The sequence below is a fragment of the Prinia subflava genome, chromosome 5 (genome assembly GCF_021018805.1).
Source record: "Prinia subflava isolate CZ2003 ecotype Zambia chromosome 5, Cam_Psub_1.2, whole genome shotgun sequence".
NCBI lineage: Eukaryota > Metazoa > Chordata > Aves > Passeriformes > Cisticolidae > Prinia > Prinia subflava.
The window spans coordinates 46,075,902-46,081,244 of record NC_086251.1 but is presented as its reverse complement, the minus strand read 5'-3'; positions in this window follow the sequence as shown (position 1 = coordinate 46,081,244).

Below are 5,343 nucleotides of genomic sequence, written 5' to 3'. Positions count from 1 at the left end.
GCAGTCAGCATGTATCACTTTATTTTGCTAGGGAAAGCAAGAAATGCTGTGAAACTAAAGGATAGGGTTTCAGAAATTAAGGCTATTTTATCACTTGACCACTGAGGAAAAGCACACATTCAGAGCAATTTCTGACTTTGCTTTGTATCAGGGTTTTCAGTGTTAGCAAGATTCATTTCAGCATAACTGAACTTTTTACCAGTCAGGTTAATGCTGACCTGGAACTGTGCCATCAGAAAGCAGGCCCTCTGCAGGTGAGACATCTTAGTCTAAAACAAGACCAAAATAAAGGACTCCAGTACCAAGAGCAGGACTTCGATAGCATTCAGGAGTGGCTTAGTTAGAAACCATGATCCAGTCCTCTCAGCTGCTGCCTGAACCACCTCAGCCCCACTGTTTGAGCTGCCAGTTTGCCGAGAGCCCCAGAGCCCTTGAGCCAGTGAGCAGCTGCTCCCCTGCCTTGGGAGCCCACCCAGAGCCTGGCCTGGATGGGCTGGGCAAGCTGGAGGAGTGTCACAAGCAGAGGATCTTGGCTTCAAGTACAGCATTCAGTTAGCAAGGTGACATGTTCCCTCTTTCATTATCAGAGATGTGATCAACCTTAACCCTGAGTGTTTTTTTTAAAAATTCTGTTAACACAAGCTATTCACAGATGTCATCTTGTCAGTGTTTTGGACAAAGTGGAGCATCCTGTAGACTCCACAGAAGGAAATAAGTCTGCAGATCACAAAACGAATTGCCACATCAGTGATGTAAACACTCCATTGCATTTGTGTGCTTTTTTGTTCTGATTGGTTTTTTACTTCTTTCAATCTGCTGTTTTTCTAAAATTATTAGCAGCATTTGACTTCTGCTCACATGGATACACTCATGTGCTTGCCAAAGCCCGCTGTCATTCTTCATACCACTCATTGTTGGGTGATTACACCAAGCCCATTGATTTTGTTGGCCCTGGCTTCTGCTCTTCACTAAACTTTGTCTTCAGACTTGAACTCTGCGTATCTCCTTTTAGAAATAAAACTAGAATAGTTTTATGTGTCTAACATGTATGAAAACCATAATATGTTTCCTTGCCAAAATCATTTGCACCTAAGAAGTACTAGGTGGTTTTCTCAGTCTATCTGATACTAGAACAGGTAAACCCTCACCATACTTTGCTGTTTACTATCAGCAAACAACTCAAAACCTTGATACCTTGATCTGTTTTTTTTGTTAACTGTGAGATCAGCAATCCAACTGATTCACTACTTCTTTGGAAAGGAAGAGGAAAAAGGCATGGAGCATGTGTTCTCCATCCCTCTGTTTAGAACAAAACAACAAAAGGTGTAAGGTCTTAGCATGATGACAGCAGACAATTCTAATTTCCATAATTTTGGAAATTCTTTTTGGAATTATGGAACATAGGGTGGAGGAAGCAGTAACAGGAAACCAGTAAACAAACATGGAGAAAAAGCAGAAGGAAAGCAGAGAAAGGAACACTCAGAAATAGGCAAAGGCAAGGCCGAAGAACTGACATGGGTGGTGGTGAGCGGCAAACACCTTGTTTCAAGTGGGAAGCGTTCCGTGGCTGCCTGGGAAGGGTAAGGACTGGAGAGCAGCAGAGTACTCAAGGAAAGGCTGCAGGCAACTTTGGCTGCTCTGTTTTTGGGAAGATGCAGCCACTGCCACTCACTGCTGTCTCCACTCCTGTACCTGTGGGACACCTGTTCAGAGCCGAGGTGCAGCAGCAAACAGCAGGTTACCCACAGCTGCAGTGATGCAGTGGAACAAAGAAAGTGCCATAAAGACAGAAGTGCTCTGTAGTACTGAGAGCTCAGGCAAAAGAGTTTAAGGATGTATTTTAAAAGGCTATTTATCTTTCCACCTAAACCAAACATGGATTGTTTTAATAGGCCTCTTCTGAAAATTTTCTTTCTTCAAACAAAAAATATTAAACCGTAGAAATACTGTACTTCAGAAAACTCTTCTTAACCAAGCTGTCACAATTACTGCCTCTCGTTTCTTTCCTATTCAGCAGTTCTTGATTCTGTTCCCAGGCATTCACAACATTTAAGATGACAGACATGAAAGCTGTAGGCTCTATTGCATTTAACCTGAGGTGTGACAGCAAGAGTAATCTGCAAAAGGCAGTTCAGATCCAACCTGAGCCAAATTTTCCTTCAGTGGTTCCATGCCTTGGGCCTTCAGATATACAAGGAATGTGATTAGAATGTAATTAGACTCAACAAATACATCTGAGTAGAAATAAATCTAGAATAAAGTTCTTGATTTTATGCCATAGTAAACCATTAGTAAACAAGGAAATAATTATGGTAAACTTTATGTAAAAAAATAATCCAAACTCATTATAGGTGCTGGTTAGACAACTGGACTTTTACTTGTAGCAACTCGTTGTAAGAAACACAAAATTTGTGCATGAATAGCTGGACTGATCTTCTCCCCCTGCTAGAGGACAGTTGAGTTTGGGACATGAGAGGCAGGATGTTCCTATTGCTTGGTATGTTTGGATTTGTCTTCCATAAGCAAAATTAGGTGTTTCCTTAGTTTCTGTTGCTGTTTGTGCGATACCTTCAAGACCCTACAAAGTGTATTTGCCCTTAGTAGCACGTATCTCAGTTTGGGCACAGATGTCATGTGAGAGCTTATTGGAAAACAGAAACCAAACCCAATAAACCTCAAATGTTTTTTGTTTTTTAATGATATCCCCCTGAAGTGTTGTCATGTTTGTTCCAGTGATGTGAACATCTGTGTGACTCGCACTGTTTGTAAAGGAAAGCAGGTTGTATCCACTTAACTACGAAGTGGCCCTCACATAATGGGTGTTTTACACCAGAGGATTAAGGCCAGTTGTCCTTTATCAGTTTTCTAAGATGAAGGGACAAATGCCACTGTCCCATTGTGTGTGGTGCTGCAGAGCTCATACAGCTGATGCTGCCTTCAGCTGCTCTCAGTGGGGCTGAGGCAGAAGATGAGGCCATAAGGACAAAATGTAAATTCCTGCAACAAGCGTTGCATTGGTGGATTGTGAAAAAGGGCTGTAATAGAGGGGTGTTTTAGTCTCAGTCCTCTGCAGGACTGTAAGCCTTTAGGAAAAAAAGAGACATGTTCATGTAATATTCTCCATTATTCCTTCATTACCTTTGGCTCTTACTACTCTTCCTCCTTCCCACAGAAGTCCCTATCCCAGCTCCCCCCTCCCAGCCAAGTAAGTTTATTTTTCCAATGTATTGGCTGAGAGGACCAACTTTACCCACAGCTTTGCTGTTAGTTACTGTGGTCATTTGTAATGCAAAGCCAATCCCAAGCATTCTGGTACTGAAAATTTTCCATTAACTTAGTTGCAAATTCTTGAGATGGGGGAGAAGGGGGGGAATCTTTCCATGCAATGGAGCTGGAAGTGGTATTGCCATAACATCATGATTTTTTCAGTCACCAGTTGCACTCAGAACATGTGCTACCCTGTATTCTTTTGGAATCCAGTAAATATCCTTCCTAAAGGAACTCCAGGCATGAACACAGACACACATTGCATGAAAGAAAAATGGTTTCCTGTACTTTTGTGAAATGTTGGTGCTGTGGGTAGTACTTTATACATTTCTGCTGTTTTTCCTTTTCTTGCTACTACCTACCCTGATGTTGTGGTTTCAGGTGCGAAATAGCTTGATTTTTTTTAAGCAGTAATTAGCTTCATTTTTGCTTTTCAGTTCAGTTATGGGTAGACAGCATAAAGTAATGGAAAAGCTGCATTACTGACTGTGAAGCAAGTTAAGGTATTTTTAAGGTGATTCTAAATTCCATATTAGAATACACTCAAGCCCAAAATGGTAACTTGAAAATGTAACAAAGTAAGTAAATGCGTTAAAACCATTTCCTTTTTTACAAAAATGGACTTGTAGCTTTGTAGTTTGGTTTGTTCAGTTTTTAGCAGAGGAAAAGCTTTTCTCACATTGAACACTGTGCAGTTGGTGACAGCCCAGCACAGCAGTGGAAATGCAGCAATGGAGATGGTCCTGGTCTTCTGCTGCCCTTTCAAAATCTTGTGTCCTCATCTCACATGAAAAACAGCTTCATAGTGGCAGCTATTTCTGCAAGGGACAGCTACTGAAGGCATTGGGAAATTCTGTAGAAAAATACTGTTCTTTGCAGTCTTTCATCTGGAAACCCATTCCAGCAGTGCTCTGTGCAACACCAGAGCACATCCTCTCCTCTCCAGCCCCCTGTCAGATTACAAAAATATTATACTGTAGTTCTTTAAGCTTAAAATGCAGTTGTCTTTTCTGATTTGTTGTTTCATTAAGGAGTGTGTCAGATAATCCCTCTTGCTTTAAGAAGAAAAAAAAAAAGAAAAAAAAAAGGTATTTTAAATTAGTCCAAAGGTATGGTCATGTATTACTGTAATAAGGATCATGGGTTTAAGTGTACTCCATTTTGGTTTCCACCATGAACATCTAATTCCTGTACCAATGTTATATGTTTGTTTAAAGTATATATATATATATATATATAAAAATTAAATGTCAGATTTTTGCATTAATTAAGATTTTTTAAAATTTGAATATGAACTTTGAGTACTTTATTTAAAAAAAATATAAAAATACTTTTCCTGGAGTGTTACGTTTCGGAATTCAAGACTATATTTGTCAAATTTAAGTTTAAAATATGTAGCTATCATTGTTTTCTGATATTGAATGTAAATATTTGTAAAAAGAAATTCTTTTGTATATTTTTGTGAAAATGTAGCTCCCCAAAATATAAAAAATATTTAATAAAAAGGTGCATTTATGTTACTGTTCAACATTCTTCATCATTTTAATATCCCTTAACCTTATTTATGGGCATGTGTGTGCATTATTTTTTTTGTAATGAAAGTCACGGGAACCTTCTTGAGGGAGGAAAGTGTTCCTTAGAAGGAAGTTCAGCAGTACTTTCTTCTTGGTATAAATGGAGACAGAGTATCTATTTTGAAATGGCAGTTCATAGGCTTTTGAAGTGGAGAACAGTATCAATAATTCTTTAATTGTTCTGCCCTCTGAAGCAGTTTGTTTCCCTTGTCTTTTTTCCCCACTTTAGAGAGCACAAGGAACTGTCAATCCCTGCACTGGAACAACACCCAAAAGACAAAGCATTTGCTTTGTGCCTGTGCTGGGGTGGAGAGCTCAGCCCCTGGGTGCTGGGACAGCACTACAGCCATGTGCACTGTACCAAGCACTGGCTGACAAAAAGTCCTTCCAGTATGATCCCAACACAGGAAAAAGCTTTCTGAGCACTTCTGCTGCACATCTTTTGGTGATGTTCAACACACCAACTCTTACACAAGGAACATTACCCAAACAGAACACAATA